At 40.5% G+C, this 14,479-nt stretch overlaps 1 long non-coding RNA gene across 1 annotated transcript in view; it reads right to left on the bottom strand.

The window, feature by feature from the left end:
* The window catches only part of LOC103469749 (uncharacterized), a 51,131-nt gene that overhangs the window by 6,091 nt on the left and 30,561 nt on the right, over nt 1-14,479 (bottom strand). The window contains exon 2 of the long non-coding RNA XR_001776923.1: nt 13,757-13,950. This is a non-coding gene — a long non-coding RNA (uncharacterized LOC103469749). The remainder of the gene's footprint in view (nt 1-13,756; nt 13,951-14,479) is intronic.

Genomic DNA, 14,479 nt, shown 5'->3' with positions numbered 1-14,479 from the left:
TTAGCACTTGCCTGTGACAAACCTTCTCTGTTCTTGGTATGTTTCACGGTTTTATCATTACATAGAGCACATCATCTGATTAATTATTACGATTATTACTGTTTATTTTTTGTAGAATGTACAGATGAAACAATGTAACATTTATAAGAAACTTTCCAGAAAGGCAAATACAAATTTGGTTCAGGAAAGCGCTGAATCTGGCGTACTCTGGTTGCATTCGAGCGATAGAATAATTCATTTTTTAAACTTGCCTGCTGGTCATTTTAACTCGCGTGGACTGAAATGACACCCAGATTGTAAACTGAAACCGTTCTGACTGTGATTTTACTCCAAGCTCCTGTTCCAACAACGCAGCTGGCATCGAACGCTCGGTGTGAAGCGGCTCCGAGCGCAGCGATGGCATCGAGAGGACAGAAATCTGTACAGCAAACTGGAAGCTTTCAAACTTCTGCCAGTTTAATTTAGTGGGAGGAAAAACTGAGCAACTACACCAGTTTTGCTATCTGGACCAGAATTACGTGTCGCGTCATAAATCTGGCATAAAGACTGTTTTTTTTCTTCTTTTTGAAACAGCTAGTCCAGGTGCAGAAAGGAGAGCCAGGAATCGTCGGCGTTGTTAGCAAACACGAACCGCGTGGTGCCAGGTGGAACCGGCGCTTGGAGCTGGTGGAAGTCAGAGAGTCTATTCATCACTCGGCTTTTTTCCCCTCCACCCATCTCTCCGCCTCCCGCTCCCTCCTCCTCTCTATTTTTGTCTTTCCTCTTCCTTCCGTCAGACTGAGTTGTGTCTTTTCCTGTCCTCTATTTCTGTCCTGCTCCATCCCTCCCTGTCTTCCTCTCCTCTCCCCCCTCCTCCGGTCTCTCTTTGCTTCTCAGGGGTCCTGTTCTAATTCAACACTCATCCTCCAACCTAGTTCTTTGCCTTCCCTAATCCCTCTTTACACTCTAACAGGGTGTACAGGCAGCAGTGTGGGCCCATCCACGCTTCACCTGTTGTCCTGCTCTCCTCTCTGTTTGTCTCCTCTTGCCATCTACTCATTTCCCGTCCTCTCTTCTTGTCAAACCTCTTTTTTTTGCTATAATCTCTCTCCTCTTCTCCTCTCGCGACTTTACAAACTCGTAGCCGGCCGAAGGGGCAGCCAGGAGAGGCTTTGGAGAGAAGCAAAGTCCCTTTCTCAGCGAGGAATTAAGAAGACAGCTGCTTATCCGCCCTCAACACTTCTAAGTCCTCCACCTCCCCCCCTTCCACCCGGCCCCCCGTTTCTTTCCCCCTCTGGGATAAACAACTGCAAGTCTCGTCCGCGTTGCCTGCACACTGTGACCGGACACTTTAACACTCCCAGACTCGATCAACATCTGGCAGATATCACATAACACACCTTAGCTGGGACTCAGGCGGATTCACACAGACTTCACACAGAGCCGTTTTCCTCCAGGAAACTGGGATTGGTCCCAAAAAAGCGGAACACTAACAAGGCACTTAATGGATGCTTTCTCTTTAAAACACACAAGCAGTTCTCTTCTCTTTTTTTCTTTTACTTTTCTAAGGGCAAAACAGCATCGAACTCTTTAATCTGATTATCCTTGCTGTTGTCGGTAACGGTGACAGTCACAAAGGATGCGAGCAAACATGGAGATCTGTAGCAGCGGAGAGCAACGGAACAGCTGCAAGTGATAAACATTAGAATCAAATTGATTTTAAACAACTAAAACTGAAAATTATGTTTGTCCTTTCAATTTACGCTATTTTGTGGTTAATGGAAAACACAGCTAAGTAGCTCACATGTTGGATTGGGACTTTGCTCTTGATCTTGTCAGCAATTAACAACCGGTCCCTTCACTGACCACTATAAGCCTGGAGCACTAAACAAGAGCTGCAGTTCTGCAGATTGTCTGACCCCATCGTCTAAGCATCGAACCTTCTCAAACTTAGTCAAGTCATTACCTCTGCTGCCTAGAAATTACACATCATCCTTTATGTGCACTCACAAACATGTTCCATAAAGATACAATCAGCTTCTGTTTGCCATACATTACAGATTATAAGTTCTGATTAACTTAAGAAGTGAAGTAGACATAAAAAGGCACTTCAGTTACACATATTGAAACTCAAAATCGGCTTTATCCATGCTCTGTTTCTAAGACTTCTTGTCAGAGCCGTTGCAGGATGTGAATAATTGCTGCCAGGATGTGGGAATTTCTACAGGGGTTGCACAAGGTTTTTGTTGCCAGAAGATTGTTAAAACTAGATTTGCAGATGTATAAATTAACAACACACTGACTGGATTATCAAACGTCTGGGTTTAGGGAATCAAAACAGCATTGAGACAGAGAACTGCCTTCCACAAGTGATTGTGTGTCATATGGAAGAGAAAAACTATTCAGACTACATATATATATATATATATATCCCTTGGGAAGGATTTCACTCTATATTACGAGATGATCAAGTAGAGCTGGAGGGTCAATACAAAAACGATACAGTGAGTTGTGAACAAGCATTACATTCTACTGCCGAGTCTCAAGGACTCGATGTACCTCCATTGTGATGGCGAGCTGTGATATTAAACAGCGAATGAAAGTGAATAAATGACAAGAATGTCGTCTGAAGTGAACAAACCTGAGGACAAATTACACAGAGTTAGATTGCATTTACGTATTAAGTGACTTTTAAAGGTTTTGGTGTATTAAAGTAAAGCGGGTGATCAATGTGCATTTCGGACTTCTCAGATTTTTACTTGTACAAGAACATTGTGCCTTTTAGGATTGTTGTAAACGATTATTTTAGTAATTGAGTAATCAATTATTCAGACGATTAAACAAGAAACCAAATAAAAATGTTTTGCTAAAACAACATATTGGTAAATACTGATATAATACTATCTGTGTCAAATATGTGCATCCCTTACTGTAGCTTAGAAAATTAACAAAAGTAGCTCTTGTTTTTTAGGTCTACCTGGACAAAAAATTACACAAAAATCTGAAATTGTATTCAATTTAATCATAAAAATAATACAGTTATAAAAAAAATGTGCATGCACCAGTTTTTACTTTACACATTAATCTTAAGTTAATTTAATAGTTGAATCCTCACTTTGCACAGCCATTTGTAGCTTTTATGTCCATGCGAGCGACGGGATTTTTGTTTTTTTGTTTGTTTTGTCATGCACAAAGACACATCTCCCAGCTATGTACTCATTTGTAGCGACCAGGATGGAAGGACATTTATTTTCCACTTTGTCTGTAAATCTTTGCTGTGTTCTGTCTATACCTGCATGCGTCTCCGCTCCACTTGTATAAATACATCCGCTGCGCACTTCGACACCGTTCGCTCTGAACCAGTCACTAGACAGACATTCTGGGAGAAAATCTGTAGTGTTCTATGCCAATGAGGATGTCAAAAATTAATGATAGCCCAAATATTTTCACCAATCAATGAAATCGCCCCGGATGCCCCTGACAAAACATGAAAAGTGGACATATGCAAATAGCGCTTAGGATTTGTCAGCTACTCATAGGTGGAAGTGAGAGCGTTGCACAGCACAAATACTCATCCGGCCAGAACACGGTGTGGTAAATAATAAAGTATAATTTTAATGAAGCTTCAAGGCAGATTATTTTAATAATCAAGGTACTCTAATCATTTGATGAATTTTGCCACATAAAATGCCGACATTAAAATCTGAATTTGTAATCTGACAAAGCCTGAGAAAGTTCAAGAGGTCTGAATACTTTTGCAAGGCGCTGTGGTGTCGGGTTACTTTGCTTTTCAGTACCACATCCATGTAATAGTTGGAGACGGCTTTAAAGACCCTGAAAAACTACACTGAATATAGTCCTGACTGAAAATGGCCGTCGAATTAGTTCAGCCGCGGAACAAAACAAAACTTTGCTGCTAATTAAAACAATTCATGATCGCTTTCCACCCAGAGTCAGTTCTAACTCTCAGCACGCCCCCTTTAGGCCAGTTTTGTACTCAACACTCCACCTCAGCTGCTTTGCCCTTGCCACCCTTGTTGGTGTTCTGCAAGCAATTTCTTTTCCAACCCACCTCCACCCGAGCACCTCAGTTTCATGCAGTTCCTGACTTAATCAACACCATGTGTGTTGTTACAGATGCTTGTTCTACTTAGTGATATAAGGAGGGAAGGGGGGTAACTACTGCTGCTCTCTTAGAAAACAGGCGTATTGCCAAGTATAAATTACTACAGATGGAAATAATCGTCTCAGACTAAAGTGGTTCTGACTAAAATTTTAAGAGTCCACTGTTTTTCTCTTCTCGGTTTACAGTCCAGAAGGCATAGAGTATCCTATTAGAAAACGTTTGTGATGAGCTGTCATTTTGTGGATAGAATTTGCCCTTTTAAGATGCTTTTTTTTTTCATACCGTGATGAAAATTTAATCAAAACTGCTTGTTTTTCACCTCATTAGTTTGAAACCTTTATGTAAGTGTGACAGCCACACCCACACTACATTAGAATCAACAACCCTCATGCACTTTAGCTTATTAGTTTATATATTTATGCTTTTTTTCCCAAAGACATAAACAAATCCTCACAAACTTGAAATAGCGGTTTATTGACCGGTTTGAATGCTGTTGGGTTTAAAATGCTCACATCTCTTTCATTGATATATTATTATCAAGTCGTTGCCCACCTTTGGTTTGTGATTTTCTTGCTAATTTTTGCTTATATGCTTGTTCTGAACGAGCTTGGCTAGATAAAATATGGCGACCAATAATTGCAGACTTTGGAATTATGATTTCTGCTCTTCACCAGAAAATCCTGAAGGAGTATACCTAGCTGTGACTTCTAACCTTAAAGGGGCAGAGTTATGCGTTTTCCAGCCACACAGTTTCATTTTACAGTAAATTCATGCAACTACGTTATATGTAGTTGTTATAAAAATGCTATGTCAAATATGAGTTCATATTTTAACGGCTTGAAATTGGGCCTCTATCTCTTTAAAAACTCCACCTTCAGGAGGTCATCACAACATGGCTCCTCTAATAACCCATTAACAATGTTTTCACTGAGAAGTAGCTCAGCAGATGTCCAGTTCCACCAGGTGTTTGCTAATTGCTGCTGACTAGTCTGAAGGAGCTGAGTGGGGCCGTTATGGAGGAAGGCTACTCTGTGAGGGAGGAGCTCCGTGGAAGATGGCGTTCGGTCTAACCAGGTGAATGGTTACCACGGGAGATTAATAGATCAAAGCAGCACTCCAGGTGTGTTTTTGATGAAGCAACAACATTAAAACATGACATGAAGCTCAAGAGCTGTTATACAGCAGGACAACGATATGAAGCAAACCAGCAGGTTCACCTCGGAATCCCTGGGGAAAAAATGGTTTTGAAGCTGTGTAGTCAAAGCCTAGACATGCGCAAAAGCTCTAAAATGTTGCTAAAGTAACCACTTCACTGTCACCTTTAAATGTTCGTCATTGAGGTCATCTCATGAGGTCATCAGATGACCTCATGAGGGGTTCAAAACAGTTCTTTAAAATTACATCATATCAACGTAAAGGAATCAAACACTTGACGGCGGTCGTTGACACAAACAGCTATTCAGCTAAACGGGGTAAATGCTTCATTTTTACAGCATCCTACATCCTGACTCAACAGAGTTGGCAGTCTTCCTCCATGACCATCATCATCAGCAGCAGCAACATCAGCACATATTTATTGCAGCCACTTGTTGCAGACAAGAGGCAGTGGCATCATTTACCCCTGGCTAACCAGTATTCACAGCGCTATCATTTCCATGTCGTCACCAGTCATTCATTGTTTAAGCGCTGCTCAGTCATTTTGCCCGCTGCACACAAAAAGGGCCCGTGGCGACGCGTACCGCCAGAGCTGCCTGTTAACTGGAATGTAACACCATGTCCTTCGCCTCACCCCCACCGGGCTGGGACTTGGAGGCAGGCGCATGAGATGCAGCCGAATGGCTTCAAGAACTGGCAGGTTCCTCTGAGGCTTTTCAGCCAGACAAAGAAATGGAGCCAGACGAAGAGCTGAAATGAAGAGGAAAGGGATCCAGAGACTTTAACGGCATAAAGGGGTGTAACAAAAAAAAAGGAAAGAAAGAAAAGAGAATGATGAGTAGAGATGTGGGGGGAAAAGACAGATTCATGCTAATGAGCGACTTGCCCTTCCCCGTGTTGCTTTGGCGGATGGCTGCCATCGCCACGTGTACGCTCCGGCTGATTAGGCAGACAGACAAATGGATAGGAGGGGGATAGGGCATTACCGCAAGCGGAAAAAGGCTCCTGGAGGAAAAGAGACGGGTGAGGATAGCTGCAAGAGAGATGATAATGTTTTTTTGAGCCAGCGCCCTGTGGCACGCTCGTTTCTCTCTTAATTAGACGACAGGTTCAACTAAAACAGCCCCTCTGAGGGAAGGAATGCCACCAGACGGGATTACGAAGGTGCAGATGCTAGCTAGATATGTGTACTTGCTGGGTCTTGTTAATAAAACATTTCGCAGAGACCTTTAAGGGTGCACAAAAACGTAAGTTGTAGTGTTGTAAGGCTTTTTTTGGTTGTTTTTTTTTTGCTTTTCATGGATACAGCATTCTTGGGAACAGATTGACTTTCTCTCGCTGCTCGTTTTGGAGCTACGCTTTGGTTATACGGGTTTTTTTTTTTTCATCATCTTCGTTATGAACATATTCATGAGCTTTCTCTCGCTGCATAATTCTCTGTTTTCCAATTTTAGCAACTGATAATTAAGTTAGCTTTCTTATTGCTAGAATAAACGCTCTGTGAAACTTAGAGACTTGCACAATGCCTTGCTTGATAATTACTCTATCGCTCCACTTTTCTGTTTAATAACAGCAACAAACCTCAATATACTTTAAGGATTTTATACAATAACAAACACCAAATAGCACATCATTTATAAAGTTGAAGGAAAATGATTCTTACAGTCCCTATAAAAAGCATTCACCCTCCTGGATGTTGTATCCTTTTCACTGCTTAGATGAATCAACCGTGATCAACTAAAGTTGACTTTTTTGAGGGGCAAAAAAGAAAAAAAGATATTCCCATACTTCACAGTGGGAATGGTGCGTTTGAGGTGACATTCAGTTTTTGGTGTCCATCAAACATGGCGTCTTGAATAGCGGCCAATATGCTCCATTTCGGTATCATCAGACCAAATATCTTTCTTCCATGTCCCGTTTGGCAAATGCTAGTCGACCCTTGATATGAGTTTTCTTCAACCAGTTTATGGTTTTCTCCCATAAACTGGTTGTATACTTTTAGTCTACTTTTGATTACTTGTTTTTGGTGTCCATTTTGTGCAACCAGTTTCCTTCGCAATTTATCTGATGACTAAGTAGAGTCCATCTGTGGGTAATTTAAGCTAAGTTTAAATGTGGATAATGGGTGAAGGTCTCGGAGGTTTGCGAGAAAACAATAATTAAGCACCAAGTTAAAGTTTTACAGAAGCCTGGAGCGGTGTAAGGTTAGAAAAGTACACACTGAGCTTTGGATGCCTCATGCTGGTTGTGAAAACTACATTTTGATTTGAGAAGACCAAAAGCATGCACACTAAAAGAAACGGGGAGAAAGTTATTTCTTATTGGGAGACTTAACTCAGTCAATGACCCCCCACAGCTACACAGAACAACAGACCAGATGTGGCTTCTAAGGAGAGAAAAAAAGAAAGAAAACATCAAGTCAGCAGTTGAAACAAGAGCAAATAATGCAAATTGTAGAGTAGTAGAAAAGGAAAGGAAAGTGGTCTATATTCATATTCGTATGAATATAGATCACATTCATATAGTGGTCTATATTCATATTCGGTAACACTTTATTTGAAGGGGTGTTCATAAGACTGACATGACTGTCATAAACATGACATAACGCCTGTCATAAACATAAAGTCTTTATGAATGTTTATGACTGTTGTCATGAAGTGTCATTCAGTAAATAATGACACTTTCAATACAAAGTTGTGCTAAAAGTTGCATTAAAAGTGCCAAGGTTGCTTTATTTTGTCAATGATGACACTTTAATGCAAAGTTAACAGTTTTAATTGAGTTTTAGAGCAATTTTTAAAGAAACTTTGCATTAAAGGTGTCATTATTTACTGAATTTTTACTTTTACTTCATGACAACAGTCAGAAACATTCGTGAAGACTTCTTCATGTTCATGACAGCCATGTTATGCCATTTATGACGGTGTCGTGTCAGTCTTATGAATACCCCGTCAAATAAAGTGTTACCATATATTCTGATGGACTCCAGTGTGCAGCGTAGCGTGCCTATGGCAACCATAACATACTTAGAAGTAAAACAAACACACCCACGAGTGTAGTCAGAGTCCAGGTCTAAAAATGTGTGGAAAAGCATGAAATTACGGTAAAAGCCTATTGACTATAATTGCAGCCAAAGTTGATTTTTAAATAGCTTTGCATCACATGGCTAAATAAAAACATTTACAGATTTTTAACACATTTTGAAAACCATGAATAATTTTCCATCCACTTTGCGTTCAGACTGTCAAAAATGTCGATAAGCCCACTGCCCCCAAGTACGTTTTTGAGGTTCATACTGAGGAGCGTCCTGACTGTGATCAGCATTTCCATCGAGAAATGAGAACATTTGATCTGAAGGCTGCTTTTAATGTGAAGTTAATTTCACCCACAGCTTTCATATCTTTATCAGTAGGAAAGTAAGCTGCAATTTTCATCTAATACAATTCTTCTGAAGAATATTCAGTCAGGCCTAAATCAACAGCTTCTTCAGTACGATCGTATTTTTGCTAGAGCTCAACAAACATAAAGTAAGAATAATCCTTATGGCAATATTTCATTGATTCGATGGATTAAGACATAAAAGATTCATAACGTTTGGACTCACTGTTGGATTCACACATGGATATCAACTGTAGATGTGTTTTCGCAGCTGTTAGTCCAGTAGACTCGGCTCAATTGGGGACCAAAATGGCAGCATTTGTTACATTTTCAGCTGGCGCTGTTTGCTTTCACACTACACTGTGTCTAACAAAATAAGCCCTTTGTTCCCTCCCTCGCCTGTGGTGGCGCTGCACCAAGAACTACTGATGGTAACAATGCAAAAACCTCAAAATAAGACACGAACACAACTTCCTTTCTCGCAGAATGTAAACAAAAATGGAGTAGAAGTTGAAGGATGATTTGTTTGTATGAACCCAAATACCCTGCGCTATAGTCCACTTCCTGCTTTTGGAACAGTCTCTTGTCCGTCTCAAGACCAAGGTTTTGAGATGAACCAGAGTTTGCTCTTTTATTTGTCCTCTTCAGAGTTCAATAGGGAACTCACACCTTTCCAAACAAACTGTACTTTCTAGGTAAATGCAAATGCCTTTTGGCTTACTTTTTACCCTTACTGCAATTGGTGGCCTCATAAAACCTGACAGCAGCTCAAATTCCTTAGGTCCTTCAACTAGGCCTGTCACAATAAACAACAAATCACAATCAATTAATCGCATGATAAATTAAAAGAAACTCAATTTTCAATCGCTTGAATTATTATTTTTCTCTTTTTTCTCTCATTTTAACAAAAATTGATTGATAAAAGTCTTCAGTCTGGTGTTTTGGTCTCAACAATATTTTATTTTATTAAAGATAATTTTGTTTACAGAGACTTCACAATTTATTTTTTTGTTGTTTCTGTTTAATTTATTTTGGATATTCCAAATGTCTTCCAGTTCCAGTGTTTAAATGTTAATTAGAATTTAAAGTTGATTGATCTTTGAGAACATGTTCTTGAATTCTTATGCCATCATTACTACTATATTATTTGAAAATGTTCTCAAAAGAGCAATCTTATCGTTTATCGCGATAAGTTCTGGGACGATTTATCGTCCAGCAAAACGTGTCATCGTGACGGGTCTACCTTCAACTAGAAACACAGACGATGCAGCGCTCTCATGCCGCGTTCTAGAAGCAAACATCCTGTCTTTGCCCCAGGAGGTTTCTGAGGCCAGAGGTAATTCAGTCACTTTGGTACCAAAGACTGATCCATGTTCAAAGCAGCTTGAATTGCTTCTGTTGACCATCAGGCTGTAACTGAGACCCTCTGCCTGTCATCTTTTTTACTTTATGTTGTCACTCACGACCATGCAGCTCCCAGCTTGTAGCACAGAGTCCATCATCTATCTGATCACGCATGTACCCGTATTCGGTTTCATGGTCTTGTGTGTACTTGCGTGTGTGTGTGTGTTGCCTGTACGCTGAGTCTTAGTTTTAAAGCTGGTGGGAATCGAGATGGACAAGAGTTTTAGTGTAATGGAGACCCATTCAGCACGCAAACATCCTTCCCAGAAGTCCCGCTGGGATCAGCCCCCTCCATCAAAAGAGAAAAGAAGAAGAAGAGGAAGAAAGGAGAGGAGGATGAACACACAGGAAGTCATTATAATCTGCATAGAGATTGGTTTGACCTCATCATCCACCCTCTCAATGACTGGACACAACAGATGTTAGAGGAGGTGGAGTAGAGGGAGTGGGGGCTGACAGCTGGACATTGTCTGTCTGGGCCAGCTATTGTTGAAGAAGAAGGGGGAGATAAGATAGAAGTGTCAGGTTACCCATGTTTAACACCATCTTTGGCTGAGTCCTTTGACTGAAACAGAGCTGTGAAAAAGTGACCGCCCCCTTACTATAGCGTTGTTTATTTCTTTACATTTCTGTCACGCTTAAATATCTCAGATCATAAAACAGATGATCCTACCAAAGATAACTTGTCAAAAAGTAGCAGCAAAGCAAAGTCAAACACTAGCTGTGACCTAAACCAACAACGGTGATCATCAACTGTGACGAGTCAAAAACTCCTGGTTAAATCTAATGAAAAATATGTTCTTGTTTTTTACATATTTGTGTAAAACTAACACTATGTACCATACCATAGTATGAGACTGATAATCCTCTGTCTTCCCCATATTTTATCTGAACAAATTCGCTGCTCTGTCAAAAACAACCCATCAGAACCAGGAGGAGGGTCTTAGCACTGTCAATTACGCTCATGTATGCACCGCTCACATCCTCCCTCTTTCTCTATGCTAAGCTGTAGTTGGCTCCCCAAACCCGGGAGCCTGTCCTGAATGCTAAGGCTAGCTAGCATAGCCGGCAACAGTTTTGCTGAGATGGTAAGATGCTTCACCACCTTTGGTACATCTAACAGCGCGTACATGAGGTCGATTGAAAACACTAAGACGGCTCTGATTTCTTGTTTCTACATTTATTCAGATGGCAGCAGCAGATTATCTGTCTCAAATTATACTGTCACGACATAGTGAGAGTTTTTAACAAATATGTTACAAAAACATATTTTTGTAAAAGTTATCTACTGTAGCTTCAAGATCTCACCACAGCACCAAAGTTGGATGTTAAGTCAACCTCTAATTGGGTCAATATAAACTACCTTTTTGAGCCATTGAGAGGTGGACTAGCTGGTGTGTTTAGAATCACGGTTCTGCTCTGTAACAGAGGTGCTACTTGAGCTAAAGGTCTCGGACTGACAGCTGGAGATTTGGACATAAAGCAGAATTCATGGCTCCATCAATAACAATAAGTCGTCCTCGATCATATTCCCTTAATCATCATGTTCGACTGTAGTTATAATGCTCTTTTTCTGAAAGGCTGTTAAGTTTTCCACCAGCTGTAACTGGACACAGACACACACCTCCCATAATGATGTAGGTTTCGTAGGCTGACCTCTCCAGGGAAGGTTCAGCCCTGCCCCATATTTTCTCCTTTGTTTGGATAATAACTCACACATTTGTTAAGATTCCCCCCATCCACAGTCAGTCCATCTTCTTTACAACATCTTAATGTCGTCTACTCCACGCCTGGCTTTGTAACTCTTTCCAGACTCATTGATCTCAGTGACTTTGTTTTGTGTCTGCTCTATCTGTAGACTGGGTTACATTTTCATTGCAATAGATGCAGATCAATTGGGGACAAAAGTTGCAACATTTGTTACATTGCCAGCTGTGTGGTTCGCTTCCACACTGCATTGTGTCAAACAAACCAAATCCTTTGAAAAACCTGTTCCTCTCCTCGCCTGTGGTGGCGCTGCACCAAGAACAACTGAAGGAAGCAACACAAAAACCTCAGAAGAAAACATGAACACAACTTCCTTCTTTACACAAAACTGGAGTGGTGTCAGATTTTAGCAGAGGGAGGATTTATCTTTTGTCCAATGAGCGTTTTCTCCTGCTAGCAAAAGATTCTCGCATGTTTGTTTTGGTTGTATTTACCCAGAATGCCCTGCGCCGTAGTCCATTTCCTGCTTTTAAAAGTGGTCTCAGGTCTGCTTGGCATTCACATATGAATTCAAACCATGGAATTAGTAAAGATGAACCAAAAAAATGTGGCTAGTCAAAACTGCTCCTTAAGAGCAGCAACTACTTTTTTCCACAGCAACAAATTGGTCTGCATAGTTTTTTTTAACTTAAAACATAAAATCATTTAAAATGTGGTTTTAGGATCTAGTAAGAAACTTTTAAGCATTTAAGAATGACAAAACAAAGCAAAAACAAAGAAATTGGCAGAAAGGGCGAATAATCACTGCAGATGTAGAAGTACAAAGAAGAGCTGGAGCCAGAGAGGGCAGGAGGAGGCATTGTGTGGAGTTAATTTCTGCTTCTTTGACACAAGAGTCCTTGAACGTGATAGAATCTGAGGCGCTGAGGCACAAACTTCAATTTACTCATGATGGAGGTCCAGAATATTATGACCTAATCGAGTAGATTAAATGCTTTTTTTTTCTCTTCGTCTAGTTCAGCTATTTTTACATTATTGGTGTCAAAGAAATTTGATCAAATTCCATGAATGACATTGTTTGTCATGTGATACAGAAGCTGTTTTTAATTAAGGGTAAAACAAATTCTTGTAATACAAACCAAAATAATGGATTAAGAACTGGTTGTTTTTGCAGCGGAAGATTAAACCCTGAAACGGCAAAAACCGATTAGAACGAAGAAAAAAAACAAAAAACAAAAAGCTGGATTAAGGGAGACGGAGAAGACAGACAGATGGGTGAGCAAAGGCAGGCGTCTTGCATGGTGGACAGCCAAGTCTGACAACTTCATACAGGACAAAGGGAGGGGGGGGGGGGAACTGCACTGTAAGGGAAGAAACCCTAAAGACGAATGATTCATGACATTAAGCTAGCATTGGCAATTTCATTTCACCAAGAGGTTAAAAGGAGAGGAAATATTAGACACTTTGCAAAAATAGAGAGGGGGTGAGTGTTCCCTTTTAGAAATCCCGGAAGAGAAAAAAATGTATTTCCGAATTCAACGACGCCACGGCCAAACAGGAGGACCGAACAGCTGAGACAGAAATGAGAGGAGGGAGCTGGGAAAGGAAGGGGAAAAAGTGATGCAAGTTGTTCAAAATTAGCCGCATGGACGTCGTTACTTACCAATACTCCCTAACAAGAGCCAATTTAAAAAGAAAGGCAGGCACACCATAGAGCAGGCTTGATGCTATACATCTGCTTTGATGAAGTTAATTGGCCTTCCTTGGTTTCTGTAGCTTTCATTGTCGTAAAGAGTACACACACCCTTACAAGCCTAGAGAGCCAAGTCCAGTATCCCCCCCCCCCAACCTAATGAGACAGCATTCACGCTAGGCTGGGTTTTTTACGCCGGCAAAGAGACAAGGCTTCACAAATATTTCAAGATCAAAACAGAAGAAACTGAAAAGTTTTAAGGCTTCGTTCTAATTTGGTAGCTAAAGTTTAATTATGCCTCGATGTGAACTCACTCCGAAATGAAAGGTTCCGCTCTGTAGCTTCCTCTGCTGCTGTTTTCCACGTGATCTTCCTCGATCTCTGCTGAACGTATCAAGCGTACCCTGATGACCTCAGCGGTTGCTTTAAGCTGATGAACGCGCTCCACTCCTCCTGCCTGCTCCGTCTGCTTGGCAGTCTCAAACTCCAGTCCTCAAGAGCCGGTGTCCTGCAACATTTAGATGTCCCTCCGCTTTAGTACACCAATATTAGCTCATTAGCTTGGCTAGCAAGGCAATTTAGCCATTGACCTCCACTGTGTAGGATAAGAGACTTAACTAGAAGTTGTTCCTCTTGCTCTTGAGGGCAGTTTGAGAGACCACTTAAAATGATCAGTTTCTTTGGTTTTACTTTTTACAGGCATTTGTTTCAGTAAAATTAACTTTGTTCTTGTATTCTATGAACTACTGACAACATGTCTCCGAAATTCCAAGCAAAAATTTAATATTAGTAGAAAATGAGAAATGATAAAAACAATAAAAAAAAGATTCAGTGCTTTCAGACCTCAAATAATGCAAGGAAAACAAGTTCATATTCATTTAGAAATTATACTAATGTTTTAACTCAAGAAGAGTTTAGAAATCAATATTTGGTGAAATAAGCACAAGGTTTTTAACCCTCCTGTTGTGCTTTCCCTATACACAGAAAATGAGGGCTTCAATGAAATGGTCTCTTAATTTTGTGTGTGTGTGTGTATA

Source organism: Poecilia reticulata, linkage group LG9, assembly GCF_000633615.1.
Source record: "Poecilia reticulata strain Guanapo linkage group LG9, Guppy_female_1.0+MT, whole genome shotgun sequence".
Taxonomy (NCBI): domain Eukaryota; kingdom Metazoa; phylum Chordata; class Actinopteri; order Cyprinodontiformes; family Poeciliidae; genus Poecilia; species Poecilia reticulata.
Note: the sequence above shows the minus strand (reverse complement) of the source record. Positions and strands in the feature narration are given on the sequence as shown.